Here is a 24,677-nt window from a genome sequence, read left to right on the forward strand (position 1 = left end):
GGGGGGGGGGGGTGCCGGGGAGGATGGTTACAGGGCAAGGAATGGACGTGTTCGCCCGCACCAGGTTCGTGCGGTTATTTTGAGACATTGTTTGGGGGGGGGCGGGGGTTTCCTTGTTTCTTGGGGCGGGGGGGAATCCCTAATTAGGGTTTGAGAGATACTCCATTCTCTTTAGCTCTCATTACCCCTTCCACGATCAGCGCGGTATAAATGTGTTTATACCCCCTCTGCCCTTTACAGTAGTAAAGGTTTAATTGAAGTAAAAGCTGTTGGAGGTGGCTCTTACGTGCGTGGAATAACGATGATGAGCAGAAACTCCCTGGAGGCATCTTTTGTTACAGCGAAGTGTGGTGTGATCTGATTTTGGCACAGGGCTGGTCTCCCCCTCCTGTCAGGAGCTGTGCTCATCGGCAGTGGTTAGAGAGGAGTCCTTTTAGAGGCAGGCGTGTGTGCAGCCTTAAAGCTGGTGTGCATGGAACGTGTCTTCTCAGTAATTCACTCTCAAGTGAGGACCAGCGAGTCACTGAGTATCGTGTTTGTGAATTGCATGTAGTTTTTAAGTCATTACAACTGTGCTGTCATACTTGTCCCCTCCCTAGCGGAAAGCCAGGAAAACTGTCATTTTGAAACTTTCTGGTGTTTAACCTCTTAACTTTTTTTAGGCAGGGTGATTTCCTTTGGGTTGTGCTATGTAATTAGTATTACAGCTTGATGGGATGCTTCATTTGTTACAGATGACAAATGTAAATACCTCCTCTTCCTTTAGGTTTGTAGTGCTGCCACGTAGCTTTTCATATAGCACAAAGCACATGTTTCATAACTGTATAAAAGGACAAAGAATTTGTCCTTGTGTGACAAATTAGCTCTAGCCAACCATTATGCTGGGTATGAGATTACTTTACAGGTTTTGCTGGGATGATGGAAGCTGGAGGGAAATGTTGAAGTTTTTCATATAAGTGGTCCTGCCGAGGAGGGGTAAGGCAGCAAGAGAGCCTGGGTGTTCGTCCAGCTGCTTTCGCAGATCAAGTAGTCAAAGTCTGTCCTGGAAAAGCGTTGTCAGTGGCCAGACACTAATGGAGCACAAGGATGGCAGCTGCTGCCCCTCTAAGCCTGTAAGTGCTGCCTTAAAAAAACCCAGGCCTCAGGCACATAATCAAAAAGCTGCTCTTCTGCCTGCACGGTTGTAAAGGGAGTCGCTCGTCTGGGCTGCTGCAATCTCATGGTGTCTAGCGTTTTGCCCCCTTTAAAATAATGCAAACACTTGGGATATTGAAAATTGTCAACTTCATAAAAAATTCTGGTTGTGATTGAACCCTGTTTTCCTCTTTATGGCTGAATTCAATTGGGGCACAGCTGTGCCAACTCTTACTGGCATACTTGTGCCAGTTCACTATCCCTTGGCCTTCGAGGAATACAGGTAGAGATATGTATGTATCGCAAACTGGTACACATCTTCTCCTGAAGGGGTATTAGCTCTGATCAGTGTATTTGGTATGTCGCTTTTGTTTTCTGAGGCTTTGGATGGAAGGTGCCAGCGCTCTGTCTTCTGCCTTCTTCCCCTTTGTTTAAACTGACAGTTTTCCTTGTCTGAACTGATCATCCAAAACAAGTTTGCAGAAATATGTGTGTCATGTTTTTAAACAGTATTCTGAGATTGTTACAGATAGAAGTATGATATACATGCTTAGACTTTGGCATTGTGAAAGGGGGATCTTATTTCTTTCTTTAATTTTGTATCCTATATGTATCTTGCCCTACATCTGATTGCAAACTCAGTATATTAAATAACCCAAAACTAACACAGAGAATAGCTACATGACAACAATGTGCCCTATATATTTTTTTGCTTGTTTGTTTGTTTTGTTGTGGATCTTGGAATTACATCCATAAGAGATATTAATGATAACACTGGATCTGTGGAAAGCTCGTTTGTCTTTTGTATTCTGATTCCTCAGAACTTGCTTTAATTGATTCAGTGACAAAGTATAAGGCTTTTATATGAGGCCTGACATTTTGAAAGGTTTAGCAGATCTCTCTCCAAATCGTACTAAAAGTTAATATTTTTAAAACTTATGTATTTAGTATCTCTTATTTATCTTTCTAATGAAATCCCCAGATGTTCTTAGTGGCCTTTAATCCTACAAAAATAGGTGCCTAATCACTGAGGACATAACTAGTTTCTAGTTTTAGATTTTACATAAAACTGATCAGAAGAGCATGAACTGTGTGCTGTGCATAGAGCAAAAAATAAATTATGAAAAATAGGTTTTAATCTAAGCAGGTTTTATAGTTTTGATTAGAAAAGAGGAGAAGAAAAAGAAATAGCAAAAAGTAATGGTCTTGCTTAATCCATAGTACATAATACTAAATTTCAGGTCTCTATTTGAACTGGTTTTCTGGATGTCTTATTTTTATTTTTATTTTTTTCAAAAGATAAGTGACTCTGTGGAATACTTTACCTGCATATGTAGCAAAGCCTTTGTAAAGATAAACTTTGCCGTATTGGCTCCCATTCAATTTCTTTATGTGTATTTAAAGAACAAAGAACTGCTAATCTCTGGAGTTGCATGTGAAACAAACTATTCTGTATGGGGAAAAACTCTTTCCAAACAGACAATACCACAAATGAGATGCTAGATTAATTCTTTCCAGCTATATACAAGGGAGTGTGTCTCCGGTAATGGCTTCCTGCCATATCATGTTGAAGTGGAAGGATAGAGAAGCGTGACTCAAGTAATATGAATTACTGTGTAGTGCTAATTTTTGAAGACTTCTGGGTTTTGCTTAAAGTGCTTAAATCTTGCCAACATTTTGCATAAATTCTACCATTCTGTTATGTCATTTCCTCTTCCATCTTACAATTTTAGCCTGAATAGGTTGGCAGACATTTACTTCAATTTTGTGGCTGGCTTGATGAAAAAGCAATACTCAAAAGTAATTATTAATGCTCTGTGTTACAACTAGGAATCTGGTGTGCTGCTGCAATTACTTGTTCAAGGCAATAATATTTTAGAGATAAAACTTGATACAGGGTGTGTAGCGCAGTCTTCTTTTATAAAAAGTTAGTTTCTTGAATATTGAATAATACTACTAACAACAACAACAATAATAATAATGCAGAACAGATAGAGGGCAAAGAAGTAGACTTAAAAAGAATAAAGAAAACTTTCTGCCTGTTGTTCCACTGAAAGACCTCACAGTGAAGACACTGAGGAGTCTTCAAGGTGATTGAACTTGGTCAAAAAAGAAGAGAAGAAAATATTTGTCTGTTCTCTCATCAGCTTCTTTATAAGGCTTAAAGATGGCTTGAGTGCTTTTTTCCCCCCGCTTTTTCTTTTATTTAGAAGTTTTGTGGCTGCCTAGACTGGAAGATTGAGAAGTGGCAAACTGCAGAAAGGATAAAATAACAAACAAGTAGCTTGAAAGCTGAGCAAAGGAAAGGATGGATGCTTAATCAGAATGATATATCTGTTTTAACTAGCATTTACTAAAGGGTTCTTTTCTCAAATATTTAAAGTTTAAGCACTCAGTTTAATGAGATGTCAGTATTAGACAAGAACAAAGTAGCTCAGCTACCATCTGCAGTTTTATCGTTATGGCTCTGTCACATATCATTGTTTTTGCCTAACCCTATGAGGTGAATACTTTAAAAATAATTATAGTAATAGATAGTACCTTATATCCTGCCTTTGCTTGTTTGCAGTCGTAAACTGATGTGGATAATGACGGTGTGAATTTAAAGCTCAGTAACTGTCTCATAAAAAATGCCTTGCTTTTTTTTTATTTCTCTTAGCCTCCTTAAATAGGAACATGGCAAAGCTTGTTCCTTATGATCTGTAGGTGTGGATAAGAGCATTTTCCCTGATATAATTGGGTTTTAGAGTTGCCAACATAGTGTTGCAGTATGTGAAATACACCTTTTTTATTTTTATTTGTAGTGTAGGGAAAAATTGGGAAGTTCAGACATGAAAGGAGGGAATTTGGTGTATCAATGGCTAATGTTTGTAACCACATACAAAATCACTTGAGGCTTTGTGTGCCACAGGACCTTGAAATCAGTAGCACGAACTGTTGGCAGAAGTCTCTGGTTACTGATTAACTTACAAAGACAAAAAAAAGGGAAAGGTCAGAAGATAATGGTGAGAGTCCTGACTAGTGTTGCCTGAGACTATGGAAACATGAATGCTGAGGTAAGGCCTGGAGAAGAGGGCACCCTGCCAGCTGTGTTTAAATGAGCCTGCTGTGCATTTAAAATATAGGTACTTGAAAGCATGATTAATTCCTCCCTGATTCATTGAGGTGAACTTGCTGTCATCTTCAGGCCTGCTGCAACAAACAAGCTGCCGGGAGGTTAGGTTGGGAAGGGAACTTCTGAAATGCAGCGTACCATGGTAATAGCTCGTGTGCCTATTCTCCTCCTTTAACGAAAATGAGATGACTTAGTCCTCAGTGAAGGCGAATGGGTAAACTACCACAAATTTACCAAACATGAGGATACCAGCAGAGCACCTGTAAATCATACTGTCAGAACAGGACATAGTACCTGTACATTTCTGTTCATACCATTTAACATGACTTTTTACCCCTTCACAAACTGTTGGCCTGAGCTCACCTGGGTGTAGGCTGTGCTATAATGCTGAGCATCTTCTCAGGGACTGACAGGGGGAGATTTATTCCATTTAATTGGAGATAATAGTTGACAGTTGGAAGGTAATGTTTACCTTCTACCAAGTATGAACTAATGATATAACTGTTTTTTTGCGATCTTTGGATTTTTTTATTAGTTTCTGATCCTAATAGCAGAAGGTGTTTTTGTTGCGTTGAAAGAAGAGAAAGCTACCAATTCTGATTTTTTTTCTAAGTTTATCTGGATCTGCTAATTCTAATTCAAACCTGTTCCTCTGATACTGAACTACTTAAGCAAACTTAGTGGTGAAAACTTAGTCATCATACTTTTGAGTAAAGGCCATTAAGGATTAATGGCTTGAGATTTTATAAAATAGAAGAATAAATCAAACAACAGTTTTGAGGGTTTTATGGATGTTATAGCCTAGTTGTAAGGTGGAGTCTTTGAGGCTTTGCAGTTTTTAAAAAGGAACTGCTGGGATGGTTTTCCTTTTATAGAAATTTCCTTCAGTTTCTAATCTAGAATCTTCTGCAAAGTGCCTAAATGTTTGAATAAATATTTACATAGGTGAGGTCATGTTGATACACGTCTTAAATCTGCTTATAAATTCCACACTAGTGGCCTAAAATACAAGCCAAAATGATATATAGAAACATTTCTGTCATTTTGTTTGGTTTATCCAGGCTTTGATTCTTGGATATCATATTACAGGGTTATGATTTTCACCCTACGAAACCATGCTTATTTGATTTTTAGGTCTAACTATATGCTCACTTGCTGTACAGAACTGTGACTTAAAATTGATTAAAATGGTGTAGAAAAATGTAATTGGAAGTAGGAACTCTTATCGCTGCCACTCACAGCTGTATCGTTTGGTGTAGAATTGAGTCTTTTTCAATTTTTATAAAAATCAAGAAGTCAATTAATTTTAAATGTAATCTGCCAGCTTAGCTTGGATCAGTGCTTCCATGTTTGGGCACACAGGCAGCCAACTGATTGCCACTGGTTTAATTAAATCAATTTTGATTCTTGGATGCTTTCAGGTTATGAAAGTCATTTAAGTTTCTCCATGAACCTGAGTTAACTCGGACTACTCCATAGGAAGTGTTTGTGTGCGTGCTCTTGCTGCGTGGTCGATGCTCAGCAGCTTATCCATCGCCGTAGATGGGGAGGATATTTCACAGCTACCAAACAGGAATGTTCAGACCGCAGTTGTTAGAGTGCCTGACGCTTTTTAACTTGATACCCTGCGGTTGCACTCCTGGGGCTACGTCCTTAGATACATAAGCAATTTCTAAAGACAGATCAAGGCTCAGAAATAAGTAACATCTTAAGTTCTTTTAAAAATGTGCTGATTTGTGCTCCTCCTGATACTGCTTACCATACAACATAGGCAATGGAGAAGACTTGTTAGCTGGTCATGCTTAACCTGGTGTCCAGCCTGGATGTATAATAAACAAATTTAAATACAGTTTTGGGGCAGTATGATTTTGGTCAATTCCATTCTGCAGGTCATGAACTTGGACATTTTTGTGTTTAATAGTGTGAGAGAAAGAAAATTCAGATTCTTCCGTCATGTGGGGTTAGTTAACACAGCAGATTGTTCTAGCTCTGTCTTGAGTGTCATGCTTTCAGTAGCATTTCTGTAGACCAGAGCAGTATTTCTCCTTCCTCCCTCTTATTGAAGATCCAAATATTTATGGTGTAAATTGTTCCTTAAAATTGAGTTTTGGCTTCAGGCAGTTTCAATTTTTAAACAGTCTCCTGGCTCATAGATGCTTTGTTTTGCTGTTGTCTAGTTTTTGCTAGTGGCTGCAATTCTCTACGGTAGTCTTGGCCCTGTAGGAAGCCCCCATAGCAGTTGCTGGGTTCCCAGGTACTGTATCTGGCACCTCTAAATTTTCCCTTGCTCTCAGGACCCTTCAGCGCTGCCTCCTTCACCTGGCCTGTCTATCATGCTTCCTCAGCGTGTAGGTATTGCCTTCACAGAAGTGAAACTATGGGGAGTGCTGCACCTTTCCTCCAGCCCCAGGAGCCTTTGGACATGCTGATCTCTTTGGAAATGGTCATGCCTGACATTGGTCAAGTTTTATGACGCAGAAGGGTAATCCAAAGGTATCTGGCACTAATGTTTCTTGGGTCTTGAGGTTCGGGACTTGCTCTTCAAGCACAGCATAGATACCGATAGATCTAGAAAAAGGAATAAACTGCTTACATACTCCTTCTGTAGTGTCCTTTGGTTTGAATCTATGCCCTTGAAATTAGAGTTCCCAAAACTAATTCAACGGCGACAGCTGCTATAATTATGCACAGAAAGTCATATGCCTCTAGCTCCACTTCTTCACTCTAGTATTTGTTAAAACCTGAAAGTTTAAGTGAACTCACCCACCCTTTGGACCCTACTGCCATCCTCCCTACTCTGTGCCCCTGCAAAGCAAGCATCCTCACATATGTCCCCTGCTGTCCAGGCAATTCTGTGACCATGCTTTTGTACCTGAGCATCCCATGAACCTTACACCTTCATCCATGCAGGATGCTCTACCTCCACAAGCTGTGCTGTGTTTGCCCATGGGTCTTTGCACCAGGTAGGTCCCTGCATGTGCTGGGACCCAAGCAGACCCAGGAGGAGGAGCCGTGCGTGTCAGCAGTAGCTGCCTTTGCTGGGGTGCTAGTCCTGCATCTCGAGCTGGATGCCAAAGACAAGCAGTAATGTGAGCTGTTGCTGCTCATACTATGTGGCACATCCGCGCTGATTAAAATGATTTGCATATTCCTAGCGGTGTGCGTTTGTGCCCCAGTTTGAAAACCTCTGTAACAAGTTCGGGAATATATGCCCTGTGCCACCACCTTCTGAAATAGGGAGTAGCTATGAGTGAGGCTCTTTTTCCTTCAAAACAGCTTTTATCACTACCAGTTCCCTTCCACTGCTGACTACCTAGTCAGGTTCACTGTTATCATCAACGTTCACCATCAGTGACTTTGTTACTAGATACCAGTCCAGCTGGACAGACCAGTTTCTCTGGCTTATGGCCAGCCCAAGAGATCTTCCATATAAAAGAAAGTCATGAAGATTTAATGACCCCCCTTTGTCTTCGTTAGCCCTGTAGAGTTTCAGTTCACCCTGGAGGTAATAAGACAACAAAAGTGACAGGTAAGGCATGTCCCTAAGAAGTTTCCATCCCGACAAAGTTGTACATATAGACAGCTTGTGATCTCCGGGCCATTATAAGTTGTGTAGAGAATCACTAGTTGCAGGTGGAGAATATAAGTTGGAAAATTGCTTTCTTTTTGGGCTGCTTGCGTGTTTTTGTTCCTGTTGTTTAGCTAGCGTTAAAACACTTCAGCTAGTGTTTTTAATAAAGCAGTTTAAAACTTACTGCCAAATGTAGAGATTTCATTTGAAAGCAGGATAGCTTTAAAAAAATGTAAATTTCATTGCAGTTCACAAGAAAAAAAGGTTTGCAGATGGCAGAATACTAATAAATACTCGAGTCAGGGTAAGTAGGGGAGACTGGTGAGAGTGTAAATTGTAAATAACTGCGCATTTATGCCATAAGGCCTGATACTTAGGTGGCAAAGCTGTTACTGATCTGGTATAAGTGAACTATCTTGTTCACATTCAAGAAATAAAAAGAATAGTCTTAAGAATAGGCTTTCAGGTCTAGATTAATTTGCAGGCCATGAAATAATCTGGCTGGAAAAATCTGCCTTTCTTTCTACTCTCGTAGAAAAGTTATTCCAGGAAAGTAGAAGTTGGGTGGTTACATATGGCACTGAGCTGGGAGAGGGGCTCAGGCTTTGGGGAGAGCAGCGTCCAAGTTATCGAGTGATAGAGTGAAGCGGACGAGGGGAGAGGAAGAGGCAGCACTCCTTCGTTTGGGTGCCATAATGAACTTCTGAGAGCTGCGTGGCAGCACGGAGTACCAATCCTGCTGCTGCTGATACAAATTGATTACGATGCTGAAACATTGCCGGCTCTCATCATCTCCGACCTTGTCTGATTCACAGCTGTGTGAGCAGCTGACATCTCCAGCCAGACAATCAAAGTACGTGTTTTAACTGCTAAACCACAATGCAGTTATCCATGGCACGTCATGTCGGCAAACCTCAAAGCTCCCCTGGAGAAATGAACATTTATTTGCATTACTTTCAGTGCTAAAATGTTATCCCTTGCAAATTTTCTCATTGTCATAAATGTTGAAAAAGCCTGTATTTCACAAAATCCCCTTCAGGGGTAAACATTTGATTTTATTAAGTTCCGTTATAATAGCTGAAACTGTCATACAGTAGTGCTTTCAATCAATATGCTTTTTAATGTAATAAATCTCTTTACTTTTTTATTCTCTACCAGATAGAAAACTGCTGGAGGGCATGAAACATTTCTTCTGATAAGCGAAAGTGCGTGGCCCATAATATAGTTCTCTGGTGTGCCATGGCTCACTTGCACTTCTTTAAACTTGCTTTTTGAGTGGGAACATGATTTATTTGCAGGTAGTCTACACACGGACTGCGCCTTAAAATTGCCTAAACTTTCCATGAAATGTGTGTTTCCTCCAAACACACGCTAAAGCTGAGGTATTGAAATATCTGATTGTGATCAGCATTAAATAAAATGCTGATCCGAGGCTGTGTGCTTCAGGAATGGAAACTTAGTCTGGGAGCAGGAGGAGGGGGAGGACAAAATGTGCTTGTTGTCTTCGTTTTCTTAACGTTCATAGCCCCGAGCTTTCATTTACTTTCCTGCATTTGGTGTGAATTTTTTTTCTAATTTTTCTAGTTCTTTTTAATTAACGAGGTCTTTTAAAAGATGTATAGGACACTATATAGGATAGTGAAGGTGATTTTAATGTTTTGGTTTTTTTTAATCTGACACATATGTGATGTGGTTACAGTGGGGGTTTATTTCTGCTGGGAAGCAGGGAAGTTGCGCAAGAGTCCCACTGAACAAAGCTAGTATATTCATTAGATATTTACTCCTGATCATCCTAAGTTTGGCCTTTTATCGGTATGGAAGAAAAGGGAAATCATGCAGGGAGAAGTAGGAACATAACTACAAAGTAAGTAAAACCAGTTTCTAGTTCACAAGCAGCAATGCTGGGAAGGAGACTGAATCCCATTTCCCCGAAGTGGCATTAACTGGGAGACACCAAACTGATAGAAGTCAGTAGGATTACAGTACATGTAGCTGGTTGTGTTGTAACTCATATTCTCACATAACTGAGATTTTTTTGTGAGAGGCCTATGATAACAATCACCTGATACTGGGATCATGATGCTCAGCACACCTGATCACAGCTGGTGACGTGAGGACTAAGCTCCCTTGGGTCTGTCTGTGGGCGGGATGCTGCTGGGATTCCTGCTGGAGAGAGGTGAAGGTGAGTGGCCTCATGCTGCATACTTGCTAGTCAGGTGCTGGAGATACAGTTAACTCTGAACTATGACACGGAAAGTCATTTTTTTTTAGTAACTGCTTGAAAAAAAGCTGTTTGCTGCTCTTTCTGTCCATGAAACTGCAAGCATCCAGCGTTCTTAGTGGAATAACTTGGCACAGGGACTCCGTCGCAGGAAGAGGGTGAGGGAGACCAGAAGTAGAGTTTGGGACTTGAAGACAAGAATGTGAGTAGAGGAGAAAAGGTAGAGTAGCGTGTATTTTTTGCATTGTAGCTTGCCTTAATTTTAGACTGCTGTAAGACTTGGACACACTGTCCTAGCAAGATCACCAGGCAGCCATAGGAAAAATACTATCAGTTTCAACGTACCGTTGTTTATACGCTGCCTGAGATCCAGAACCTGAGAGATGTACGTGTAAGGGTTATTTCTGTGGTTTAGGATGAATACTGTTTTATATCCCTCTACATGTTTGAGAGGAACAGAGAAGCATGAGTGTGCATTTTGGCAGCATTTCTTTATGGCTCTTGAAAGAGCACTAACAGTTTTGTAACTCTGGATGCTCTGAAAACTAAACTTTGCCCTCTTTGTTTCTACTGATGGACACTGGTTTGCTGGCACATATCAACAGTCCTTATTGCTGAGGACTTAGAGAACAAAATGTAGGACCAGCTGCCTGTTTCATAATGCCAATTGGCATTGACACGTCAGAGAAGAGCTCCGAGCAGCCCCTCTTCTTGCTTATGTTTCATGCATAAATAGTAATGTGAGGCGCTACGCTAATTTACAAAGAGATTGGTATGACAGACTTTTTCATTTTGCAAAATGTTTTATACTTTCATAGAAAATACATCATATAAGTTTGACTTTTTTTTTTTAAAAGGGAGTTACAACTGAACCACTATTACAGTAGTGGTTTTGGAAGGCAATGTAGAGTGATTGAATTCTCTGTGGATGAATGTTGCATAAAAGATTTGTAATCTTTGGCAATTAGAAAATTGTTGCTGAGGTTAATGGTGATATTATTTTTAACTTTGAGGGCAGGAGCAATCTCCTGCCTCCGGGATGGAATTATTTCAATCAGTGCTTTAAATAAGCACTTTCTTTGATGGTTTAAATTGACAAACATTTAAATCATCAACCTGAATTCTTTTTTTGCTTTAGTATTTATTTTAGCAATTATGTATCCTGATATACTGATTCACATTATTTTATTTTGTATTGTTTCTGAGAAGCAGAATGGTATTTACTATCAATTATTTATGTGGTGAGATTTTTTTTGCCCCGTTTTTGTATGGATATTGTAACTGTAAATAAAAGCAGAACAAAAAACTAAGTAAGAGGCCAAATAACGTATCTACATTTGTTAGAAGTTATTGAGTGATTTGTATCTAGAACTAATTGTATGCAACTTCTTCATCTGGAGGGTGAATTGATTTGAGACACGCTTCTGGGACTTTTAAGGTCGGTTTTGTGACGGAGGTCCTCTTACCCTTTCCGAGACCCAGACTCCAGGGCCAGTTTGTCTCTGATGAGGTCAGATACTGTCTCCTCAGCCTCCAGTTATAACTTGCATTAGAGCAGGACAGACAAGAATTGGAGGTAATTCTGCCTGATCAAGCTAAGCTCTTCAAAGAGAGCCATGATAAGATAGTAAGTTCAAAAACCCCGCATTTTTTCCTGCTTAGGAGAACCTGCCATCCTGTAAGGTATTTTTTTTCTAGAGTATTGGTGTCCTCACCTTAATCTGCTCAAAGGCTCTGTCCTAGTGGTTCTGGTAGGAGAGATGGTCCATTGATATTATCAGTTCAGTAACTGTATTTCTCTTTAAACTTCAGAGACAAGTATGTGCCATTTCTAATCTGTTATTTCAATTAGTTATCTTATTAAAGTGATAGATTATATTCTCAGGCTCTGAGATATAAATTTTGTTAATAGTTTTATTTTTAAATAACGTGGTTTTTTTTAAAAAGCGACTTTCATCTAACTTATGTGCCTCCTTGTAAAGAACAGTGCTGGTCTGCCTGGCAGTGACATATAGCAGCTCAAGACAGTAGCTGCGTACTGGTTCGTGCTGCAGGTCTGCATGTGATGACTAGAAAAATACTCTGAGTAAATTAGAGTATCTCTGGGGATGCGTTGGGGTTTGCACTCCACACTTTCAGTTGCATGAGTTGGAGAGTTTATATATTCTAAAGTGTTCGTGTAAACTTGCAAGACTGGCAATTGAGATAGCTGCTTCTAATAAACTATAAACAACATTATGATGCCATGGCAGAAGAGCCAAAAGAAAGTGTATCCAGCTGCATATCGGAATTAGTTGTTTCGAGTGTAGGTTTTAAAAGCTTTTTTGGCATGTGGGTTGTGCGTCTCTTATTAAGGAAAAACCTGACTGTGAAGGAAGATGAAAATCATGTTGATGAATAATATGGAAGGCCGTAACCTCAAACCTATTATAGTGAAGAGAGATATTTTTACTGGAATGTTTTGTTACTGAGTTTCCCAGCACTCCCAGTTGATAGGAAAGCTAAATACATTTTCAGTGACAAACACCATTTAATTGAGAATTTTTTTTATGTACAAATTGAAAACAAAGCATTTTGTCTGACACAGCGGCTTTACGTCAACCTCACTGTGCTTCTGATTCAAAGTATTTCAAAAGTGTGTCATGAAAACATATTATACCTCTGTGAACAGGTGTTTTCAGATCATTTTACAGGCTTAAATTTCTGCTTATGTCCCTTGGCTGATCTGATAGAAGTCAGTAACACAACTGAAAATAGAACTTTATAGTCCCCCTCTCCTTCTCTAGATGCAACTGCGCTTTTTTTTTTTTTACTCTCTCCGTTGGACACCAACATCGTTAACTGTGTGCCTTTCATTATCTAATGTAACACCATCACCTACCTGCTGGGTTTTGCACTCTTCGGTTCTGTTTCTTAATGTGGTTATCAAGAAAGTAATGGCACCTAAGACACAGCAGCATCAATGCTTATTTCACATTGGTACCATCAATCTTAGTGGTTGTCTTTCATGCCAAAATAATGTTACTGCCATGTCCCTGTCACTGAGAAACCCTGATTTGAACCTGGGGCAAGCACTGTGCTACTGTTTGTCATATTTTAAATGAATTCTTTCAGCATTTTGTTGCGAAACAGAATTTTTGGTTTAAAAAGGGATGTAAATTACAAGTGTGAGAAGATGACCAGCTGTTAGACGTGACATGACAAGGGTGAGGAGCACAGCTGGTTTCTTGTTAAGTGAACTCCCAGTCCTGGTGGCTGATTTGATAGCTGAAACTCACTGCGGATGTCACAAACTCATCACGCGCCTGACCTATGGGTCTGGCACTTCATCAGTCATTTCTGGAGCTGGAGGGGGTCTGCCTGGCAGTTTCAGGAGGCCCAAGCACATAACCAATTAACTGAATTAACCCCCAGAGCCTCCATCCCTTCTCTGTGGAACTGTGCAGGGGGAGAAGCTAAACATAATCTCTGTGCTTACCTGCTTCTCGGAAGGGGTACTCGGTGTTCCCTTTCTTTGCCAACAAGAGTCTTTCAGTGTAGGGAGCTAATGGCAAGACTTGAAAACTTGGCATAATTTGGCCTCTCTTGAGCAACATTAAAGGAGACTCACTGCAAGCAATCTACTGCTTGCAATTTAACTGCTGCAGGTGTTGCAATGTGGATTCCTGGGGCGGTACTCTTTCTCCTCTCGAATTTTCTGGCGTTGAGAGTTAAATAAATGCCCTGGAAGACTAAAATGTTCTGGAAGCTTTTGATCCAGGAGACCAACTTCTAAGAGGCTGGGGATGTGAACATAGTAGCAATGTGGAGGCTGGAAGTAAGCATGAGTAATGTTTTCTGATTTAAATAAGGAAAGAAAAGTTAAATTAGGGAACATAGGATTTTTTTTACTTTTTTCATGAAAATGCCCCAAAAGATCTAGTTAAGTGTTTTTGATTTTGACTTTCAAAGTTACGTTAATAAAACATTTAAGGCCGCTTTCTTAAATTAAAGTGCTGTATCGCAAGAAAATTGCCCTTAGCACTGAGGGGTGTTTCAAGGTGAAGAGGGCTGAGTTGGGAACAATAAAAGGAAATTAAATGAATTAAAATGGGAGTTGGGTGTCTGTGTTTTCCCATCCCTCTGTACGGCCACATGAGGAGAGAAAATCAAATGAACCAAATGAAGAAAGTGGGTGTACACCCCAGCTTAACAGGGATCTTACTATTGCCTAAAGCTTAGAGTTTAAACAACTCCACACCACTGAAAAGAACGTACAGGCATTATTTTTGTGCAGCAAGAATTAGTGAGATACTAAACAAGAAAAAGAGAGAGAGAGGATGAATGTTCAAAAGGAGCGTTCATCAATGTAAGTATTTTGTAGGGATAAGTATTTAATGGTAGGAATGAGCTAATGCCCAGGCCCTGAGCTGCCAGAGAATCAAGATTCGCCAATAAACCGTTTCAAAATGCATCACCATTGCCTTCTCTACTTCAGTCATTAAGCCCTAATACCCAGGAACTTATTCAAATGTGAGAGGTCAAGAGCCTGTCATGAAACTGTCTTCACAGGAAGAAAATGAGTCAAAACACTCCAGGAAAGCTTTTTTTACTAATGGATCTCTGCGAACGCCTGTGTCCTGGGGAGCACAGTTCCCACTGATGTACTTGAGGAGTTTGTGCGAGCACCTCTTTGCATCTGGATTTTGAAAGCTCTGGCCCAGATTCATATGGCCATACACAGGTGTACAGATGCCTGGAGGGAACTCAAACTGGCAACTTTGTCGTTTTTCCTCTAACTCTCTAGTTATGGTGCTCTAGGTTGATAAATTAGAGAAGAATCCAGGCTGTTTCAGGAGTTAGCAGTGTTCCTTGTACTTCAGTAGGAGATACGAAGTCAGTGTTTCCTTGACATGTCCTGGTTGTGCAACCTCACTATTTCAAATGTGATACTTCTCAATATTTGAGACCATTTGAACCACTTGGAATTAGTAAACATGTTAATGGTTCTTATTTGCATGAATTTGAAAAGAGCAGAGCTATTTTAAATTACAGCTGATTTCCGAAGGGACCAAAGTAGGGATGGGCTTAACTGCCTGGTGCGTACCTCGCATTTCTGTCAGGTGCCTGGTGACTCTGGGGCACGTGCCTGAAAAGGGAGGTGTAAGTGCAGTCTTTCTTATCCCTACCTTCCTCTTTCATTAGCAGATTGTATAGCTATATGGGAAACTATTGACAGCATAAAAAGAGCTTAATTTCTTAATTTATCAAAGAATAGAAACTGAAGATCTCATCAGTCCCAAGTGAGATTTGAGGGAAATTTTAAAAAATAAAAGTGGAACAAGCCAAGTCTTTTCCCTTCCTTTGTATAGAAAAACTAAATCAATTAATTTCATTCTTAATTCATTTTGATAAAGATAAGAATATATGTTTCAGCCTGAAAACAAAGGTTGAAACAAGAATCAAAAGGGACCCATATACTGAACTGACTTATGGAAGTTGGCTTTGTTGTGCTTGTGTGTGTGTGTGTGTGTGTGTGTGTGAAATAATCACGGACACCGCTGCTCCTGCAGCTGGATAGCTCTTTCTCAAGGACCTTTTAATCAAAGCCACTACCAGTCCAGACAGAAGCACTGACAACACAAAACTATCTGTGTCTGCGGGCAGCTGTAAAGAGGATTTTCTGAGTTTTCTTAGATAATCATCAGCCTCTGTTGTTTCCAGTTGTGTTGTTTCCAAAGCTCTTGATAGAAGAGCTATTTGTTGTTTGGGACGAAAGTGAAAAAGGAAGGATGGCTACTCTGTGAGCAAGAGGCACAGGCTCTTAATATATTTATGTGCATTTCGTAACATTGGGTATTCCCATGCAGGACAGAGAGGTGATAGAAGAGTACAATTGCAAAGTCCTGGGTGTCAGTATCTCTCTCCTAATTGCAGTGCACCTTAATAACATACTTCAAGATTTGCAGAGAGCCAACTCCTGCTTTGCCATGTGAGTTCTTAATCAGGAAAAAGAGCATCTTGTACAAAAGCCTGAAGCTATAATGGATTTAACACTCATCTTAAATGTTTCTTGAGGAGAAATATTGCAGCAGAATACACAATTGTATCAGCTTATGGTAGTTTGTAGACGAAGGCATGCCTGTACCCCCGTCACCGCTGTGACTGTGGCATGTGCAAGCTTGTTTGAGCAAGCTTGAGTACTGCGACCTGTGTAGCTGTTGCAGCACTCTTTGAGACTGAATAAAGATGTGTAAAGTTAGCCTGTGTGGGTCTCCATCTTACAACAGCCACATGCTAGCAATATGCAAAGAAGCAATTTAAAATTAGCACTTCAGCACAGTAGTATAGATTATCTTCAGTATAAATATATCTTCTGCTGTCTCTGCCAGACCTACTTAATTCCTCTTCATTTTTCCCAGCAACGAGGTTGAAATATTTAACTGCTTAAATGAAATACTTGTTAGCTGTTGTGGGAGTTAATACTTGGTATTTGTGCATGAAACCAGATCGTTGTTCATTAGGTTGGAATTGGGATTTCTAGGTAGTAAGAGAAGATAAAAGTGCTGTTTCAGATTCTGCTGTATGAGAGAATTTAGTAGTAATTACTTATTCTATGGATGTTAGGTTTTGTTATTTTATATACAGCTTTTTAAGTATAGACTTTAAATACTCATATCCTGTCTCAAAAACCAAATTCCAATCTGAATCTGACAATCTGGATTTAGACGGTTTTGAAACATGAATAGGGAAGCTTGCAAAGCACTATCCAGCACTATATCTGGATTTCATCACAGTTAGTCATGCTTCTTTATTTTCTGGACAAGAAATTTGCATACATACTCATTTAATGAATCAAGCATGGGGAGAAACATTCTGCGTGTTTGGTCATAGTGCATACGTAAACAGTAGGAGGTCAGACTCCAAAACGTAACTGTTCTTTTTAAGTTGAAAGCAGATCATAACCATGAAGGTTTCATACCCTGAAAGTATATTTAATAGAGGTTTAACAGCTAAAAGATGTCTTATTTAAAATGAAAGCTGTTATTACATGGATATATGTTTAAGATCAGTGAAATTTTGCTTTCGTTGCTTATATGTAAACAACTTGCTTGTGATTTGACTGTAGGAAGGAGACGGTTAGCCTGTAATCCTTGCCATGTCAGTGCAGACTGGATTTAACAAAGGAGGTGATGAGAGAGTTTGTTGGAGTAACTTTTTGCTCCCATTTCATAAAGGTTGCTTAAAACTGCCTAAAAGTGAAGTTCATAATTTTTTTAAATTGTCCATACAGTAAAAATAGTAGATTTATATTGGCTGAATAATTCATTGCTCCCTGGTTGTAATCCTGATGTGACTGCTGCCTTTCCCACTGCATATTGAAGTTCTAAAGACTTCTTTAGTTGCAAGGCATTCATCTAGATGAAATGGAAACAGAACTTTGAGACTAAGAAAGAAATTATTTAGTGTGTGGAAAGAGATGAGGAAGAGTAAAAAGAGGATAAGAAATACAACATTGTGCAGCTGTATCAAATTCATTTCTGCTTTTTGTTAGGATGTCTAGAACTAGTAGTCCGTGCTCTCGTGATTCTCACAGATGGTGTTTTCAGTCCTTGTTTGGCTGACAGAAGATGACTGGAATGACAACTATTTATTGTGTCAGGGGAACGCCTTGGGTGGACAGCGGTCTCACTCTGCGGGAACTTGTTCAAAGACTGTGGAACTAATGTGTGCTAATATAGGAAAACAGAAGCCATGAAACGCATGCGAAGTACAAGAGAGAACCCAATTAACAAAGTTTTATTCCATCTTAAAAAAAGGTGGAGGTTTCTTCAGCAAAAAGCTAAGAATACTTGAAGGAAACATTGTCATATTTCATCAACTGAAAAAGAGCAAGGGGTCTCACCGAAAACTTGCTATTTGAAGCTACAGCTGCTCATCAACAACTATTATCAGAGGCAAATGTTGGGAATGGAGAAGTCAAGACAGACTATGTAGAAGATGAAGAATCTGTGAGCGTTATTGGTGTTTAGGTCTCTATTAGTCAAGAGGGTCTTGAAGATTTGTTATTTTGAATTGTTCCAAGTGAAACAATAGGAAATGGGGTTTTTGTACCTCTGTAAAGCTGTGTAAGCATGTCAGAGGTTGAGCGTTTGCTGTGTATATTATATCTGCCATTGAAATGGAGTGGTAGTATACAAAAATTTTAATCCTTTCATTGTGGAAACCATATTTTTCTTTCAAAATATGTTGAGTATCTATTGTAAACATGATCCTTTAAAATAATTTTTGTATTTATTAGTCCAATCTTAAATTAATTACTCCTATCTTAACATATGACTTCTCTTTAGAGAAATAATGCAGTTTCAAAATCTGGATGTAGTCATACTCATGCTCTGTGATTATTTGATCTTCCTCAATCCTGTAATGTTTTGAAGTAATGACCATCCCGTGGTAAATACGGATTGCAGTGATGTCCTCCAGAGTTCAGTGCACATTCTCTTTTTGAAAAGTTAAGTTTGAAAAACTGACTTTCAATTCTTTACATATTGAGGGAAGGTAGAAAAGGAGAGAAACTTTTGCTATATTATAAAGGCTGTTAATCTCTAATAACTACAGCTTTTCAGTCTGAATTTGATTCTTCTTTATTGCGCCAAAACTTTTTTTTTTTAATTTCTGAACTACTTTGTAATTTATCAACTGAGCAGCTGTGTTGCAAGAAAACATCTTATTCTAAGATTGAGAGACATAGAAATATACTTTTTGGGAATGACCATTATAGCTGTGATGCAAACTGAAGGACACTTGCTAACAGAGCAAGTTTGTCTGGGAAAAGAAATTGAAATAGTTTGAATTAATCTTATTTTTTTCATAGAAGCAAAACCAGAAGTTGAAACAAACTCATCTGTAATTTGACGGTATTTTGACTGGACACAAGCAGTTTTCTTCAGTACTCAGGAGTTCAGTAAAGGAGAAACATAATAGTCTTGGTAGTCCAGCAGACCTCAAAATATTATCCATAGCTACACAGAGAAAAAGGAACTGATAAGCGCAGTATAATTACTTAAAATTATCTAATTTGTTCTGTGACACAGACACGTATTTGTTTGCAAAATTTAATCTATTGGGTGACTGAGTAGGAAAAAACCATGTCAAGACAGAGGTCAAACGCTGAAGTTCAAGATGTTATAAAAAGACTTTTGCACATGGAAAATCTCCAGTCAGTGGGCAAAGCTGGCAGGGAGTTCATAAATCTTTGCGGGAGCGGTCACTGCTATGAATTCCCAGCTGTGAAGTTACTCTGGCCTTCCAGTACAACACTGACTTCCAAACACCTATAAATGTGCTAATTTTTTTCATGCATACTTTTTCATTTGAATTTTCCAGTTCAAGATTTTCTCTAGCTGTGCAAGATGTCTGTAGCAGGATGTGTCTTGGATGCGGTCTGTTGGTAGAGTTAATGTGATGTTATTCCCCGTCTGCTTTTTGCTTTTTCCTACATAAAAACTTTGCACTGAAGTGTACAGCCCTCATCTCCTCTTTGTAATCAGGAGAAAATGTATTACCATATTCTAGGAACACTTAACTCCATACAGTGTCTTGAATAGATGACAACATGTTCAAACGATGCTCACAAGTAACGGCTCCCTTGGACTGCCTTGCAAGGAAGAAAATTTTCTTTCTTTGTGATGTATTAAGATCCAGTTGGTATTCTTAAATATATATGAAATTAAATATATATTTCTTCCAAGGCAGGATTTTATATATAAATATATATTTTCCAAGAAGTCATCCTTGCTTTGTTTTATCAGAAAGGCCACAATTATTTTACCACAAATGGCACAAGTAAATGCAACCTGATTCTTTCTCTGTGACAAAGCCTGTGTGCCTACAATAATCCTCCTGCTGTTCAGTTAGAGATGCAGCCTCTAGACTGGAGGGAGGAAGCATCCTAAGATGCTGATTAAATGTCTAAGTGTTAGAAGAAATTTATTTATCAGTTAGCTTTCTTAGGTCATACGTCTTCTGGTTTAGTCTGCTAATCAGTAAGACAAGCAATGTATGTCAGATACATGTATTTATACAGAAGCACGCACACACATTTGCTCACAAGCGAAGTCCTAGTCTATACATGCGGAAATAAAAATCCTCAGTGTGATATCGGGCATAAAATGTTTGTGTAAGACTTAACACAGCAAAAATTGGCAATAGTTCGTTTAGATTTTGTGCTAAATTCAGATGCCGGCAACAATGAAACAGAGGAAAGTCTGAAATGCAAACTGCTATTCCACTGAAGCCTGGAGGGTAACAAAAAGTTTCAAGAGGCACAATGGGAAATTTGCTTTGATTTGGCAGTTCTTGGCCCTGTCAGCAGGGCCAAGTAAACAGAATTGAACTCTGTGGATGAAAGCTTTGTGAAAATGTTATTTTAACAACAAGTGCACTTAAAATGTTTAACAGGTTCTAATTAGTCCTATGAGTTGGTGGATTTTTTTTAAGAAAACCCGAGGAAATGGTTTGAGAGTTAGGTATTTCCAGCTGATCAAAAATCTGCATGAGACTGTTAGCCTTTTAGGGATGCAGATGTGGAAAAGAGGCAGCTGTAGCAGCAATCAGCATGAGAGAGCAGTGCCAGCATCATGAAGAGAGAGATGAGTCCTTTGCCTTTCAGGTGGTGCTGGTGTTCTCTGCCTTTGAGAAACACCTGCTTTTATACTAGTAGAAAGAAAAATGTCCTAATCATTCTGCATTTTTGCGTTAAAGCATTTGTCTGAAACCTCTAGATAACCTTTAATACGGTAAATGCATGTAATTTGGTGGCTCTTTTAGGGGAGTATGTTGTACCTTCTTTAAAAAAAAGAAAAAAACAATTATGGTAGAACATTTCAGTTAACAGGCGCAGTGTAAAAAGCACTAATCTGCAGTGAGTAACACCGTCTCAAGTTAAACCAGGTATCATCAGGAAATTTGCCATACGTATAGCTTCCTGCTTTGAATTTAGAGTCATAGAGTAGATTTCTTTCCAAGCTCATCAAAAATAGCTCTAACCAGTCTTCCACAGACTGTAGCCTGTATTTCCTTAAGGTTCATCTATATGCAGAGGTTCTGCTAGATTGACATTTAATTTGTTTGCACTAAATTACTTTGCATCAACATAAAGGTCTTAACAGTCCTCTAGCGCAGGATGTCCTGTTTCACCCTGTATCTACCCTTTTAACTGGCATAGCTGCCTTCTGCCTCCCCTACTAGTTTTCTGCTTCTGGACACTCGAAACACTGCAGTTAAAAGTTTTCTGTCTCACTGTTGGATCAACTCTCTGTGGACTTCTCTTTCTCCACAGCCTCACTGTGCTAACAAAAAAAAGGGGGGCATTCCTAATTCCACAGTCCCCCGTGGGTGCTGTCCTAATAAAAACCCAGCGCCTCGTCAGCCGGCTGAATTGAAATGAGGTTGTTTTATGCAGCCAGGTTGGCAATGCCTCGCAAAGCCAAAAGATGTGCATTTTTGTGGGGTTTGCTTTTGTTGTTTATAGCCTGCTATATCATAGCAAACAAACAAGCAAGCAAAATAAAACCCCGCGGAGCTTCTCCACCGAGATGAGAGTACTTTTCCTGACAAGCTGTGTGTTCTAGCCAGTTGAAATTAGCTAAAGCCAACCAACTAGTTCAAAGCTACCAGCTGGTCCTCGCTGAGATCTGACCCCAGGAGAGTGTGTTACTGGGGCTCCCTCCACCAGTTGCAGGTTCCCCCCTCGGCAACAGCACCCAGCTGTGCTTGTGCTCACAGCTGCTTCGCTCTAAAGTCAAAAATACACTAATTTATTCCAGTGGGATGACTGAGACTGCAAAGGTGGTTTTTACTTCTCGCCGAGGCGCGTGTATTGCAGTTCATCTGCAAAACAGTAAGTTGCTCAGCAGAGGAACCAGGATGTGGGTTTGGGGTGTCAAGCTGATCTGAAAGAGGCCATTTCCCCTCACTGTTGCCCCAACCTTGCCTTCCTCCTGCCCTGACACTCGACTTAACTGTCAAGAGTTGCTTCAGGAAGGTGAATTGGCAGAAGCTGGTTTTTTCCAGCTGTAATCTACAGGCACGAACTAACCCCGGAGCCAGCGGGAAGGGAAGACAGGGGACATAGGGCAGGACCACCACTTAGCTGGGTTGCAGTGCACAAACATTGTCATTCCAGGCACTTGTTTTTCTGTGTAAATATGACATAAAGAACCTGTTTTTCCTTGCAAGGGCAGTGCCTCAGGTTAGGCTCCTTGGGGCAATCTTCAGGTATTTCTGTGACTCACTCTCTGCTGTTTCCTACTCCCCCCCCCCCATCTTTCAGTGTGGTTTTTACACCTGTGTCTCGTGAGAAATATTTTTCCTGTTCCTTTTCAAACCCTTCCCTGCTTCTGAAGATTAGCTTAGGTCCTGGACTTGGTGTCACAAGCATTCACTGCTCGCTTTATGCTGTATTCTTTTTTTTTTTCTTTGTATGTCTCGTTTTGGATGTTAAACTGCTTGTGGTTTTGGGTCAGTCTGGGAAGATATGGGAGAAGTAATTGATTCTTTAGAAATGTTACAGAGGTGTGGGAGACTAGCAGTGTTGCTTTTCTGCATGTGTTTTTTTTAAACTACAGCAGCAGAAGCCAGCCATAGTTCATGTCTTGTGAAAGAATATATTTTGTGGGAAGAAGGCAGGAGAGGTAATTAAGGTGGTGTTTTGAGTGCATGGGTTTGTGTGTGCATCCATTGTGCTGGGGTACAATGAATTACTTGTCTCCGATATGATAAACTGTTATTGCAGATTTAAAAGTGCTTCATAATATGGGAGGCATAGTAGAGACAGAGCAAATCTCCCCAAAGGCTATATTAATATTCATTACAGAGTTAACAGCATTACAACGCTGCAAAACAGACATAATATATAGAGAAGAAACTTTGTGGGTGTTGAATCTGAGGACTCTCTGATCTAAAAGTGGCTGCTGCACTTTTGGAGCTCAAGAATCTTGGCAGCAGGAGTAACAGCACTTCTCTCCTTCCAGCCATTAAAAGGCAAGTAAAATATAGCTTTGCAAAGCCTTTATATTTTGAGCTCCATAAATTCAATTGGAAAAGATACACAGGTCTCCTGGCACTGGCTCTAGGCAACCTGTCGTGAAGCCCATAGAAACTCAAGTGATGTGCCATAACCTGGCAGTTCTGGAGTCTCTTAAAACTGGCTTGCAGAACATATTCTCTATGAAATACCTCCCTCGATGTGTGCATGTCTCCCGTATTAAACTAAATCTTACATACTGAAGCCACTGCTCTGGCTAAAAGAAAGCCGTTTTCTGTTTATGCATCTTTGAATTTGTGCAGCATTCTTAATGTTAACAAATGTTTTATTCTTAGCACTGGTCTTGTGAAGTAAGCAATAGCCTTTTACAGACAGAAGGTGGCTAAAATGGAGCAGCGTGTTCCTAGAAAAACAATGTCACTAGAAGAGAAAAGGGACTGTCTCCACACCAGTAGCTGGAATAGGAGTGACTGGGGATAAATGAGCTCTGTGCAGCAGAGGATGAGGGAGCTTAGATGGTGTTTCTTCTGTGCTGGGCCACTACATATCTGGTTCAGCTCTAAAGCAAGGTGATGGTGATAAACTCCCGAATAATCAATAAATAAAATCTGTGCCATATTATTTCATCATTTTTACATGATCTAGTTGCAAAATACATAGTATCCCATACCGTATATAGATATTACTCTTTTTTTTTTGTTTACCTGAATGTGATGTTGCTATAAATTTAGTTAGAAGTTGAAGCTAGAGCTCAGGTGCTGCCTTCATTAGAGCCAATATTTAACGTATCACTAAATTTCAACCTTACTGAAATGACATATTATTGTGTTTGTTTAGTAAGCTTTCGTTCCCTTGGCCTCATTGATTGCATTTCACAGATTCTCAGTATTACGGTTTATTTTCATTTTGTAATTGAAAATGTCAGTGATTCCGAATGGGCTTTCATGCACCTTGACCTTGATGTTTGGCATCATCTCAGCCATATTTATTAGTTGGTAATTCCTTTTATGTAAAAGCAGGAATTCAGTTTGATGTTTTCTGTGTGTTTTCTCTTCAGTATAGTAAAAACTAGAGAGAAAAGTCAAAGATTATCTAATAATAGCTTTAAGTTTTATAAATAAGGCCTTAAATACTGCATTTTCTTGTAGTAATAAAGGTGGGTTAATTAGTTTTACTCCTGTATGGCCAAGGGAACTGAGTGGTAGGTGGCAATCAGCTCTGATGTGATGAGTTTCAGACCCAAGGGACTAAAGCTATTCATCGCTTAGTTTGGGGTTTGTTTATTTTTAAATTGAGTAATTGTCTAGGCTGGGTCTTTGTAAGCTGTGTTTTTGTCTATTTAAGTGTAGTGAATACTGTCTGTCTCTGCAGTGGAATCAGTCTGAGTTACATGGATAAGCAAGGATAGTTTAGTAACTGATATGAAAGATTCTTGATTGCTTCAGAACTATGGCTAAAATCAGGCAGAGCAAAATAAAAGGGAAATAGTTCCATTTTCAAAAATAATAGTAATATTAATAATAAAAAAAAGACAGACAATGCAGTTAAGATTATTCTATTTGTAAATTATATGGTACGTCCATGGAGAAAATACAGACTGTTCTTAACT

At 39.5% G+C, this 24,677-nt stretch overlaps 1 protein-coding gene across 1 annotated transcript in view; it reads left to right on the forward strand.

The window, feature by feature from the left end:
• The window catches only part of PPM1L (protein phosphatase, Mg2+/Mn2+ dependent 1L), a 100,453-nt gene that overhangs the window by 776 nt on the left and 75,000 nt on the right, over positions 1-24,677 (forward strand). The window lies entirely within an intron of this gene.

This window comes from Rissa tridactyla, chromosome 6, assembly GCF_028500815.1.
Source record: "Rissa tridactyla isolate bRisTri1 chromosome 6, bRisTri1.patW.cur.20221130, whole genome shotgun sequence".
NCBI lineage: Eukaryota > Metazoa > Chordata > Aves > Charadriiformes > Laridae > Rissa > Rissa tridactyla.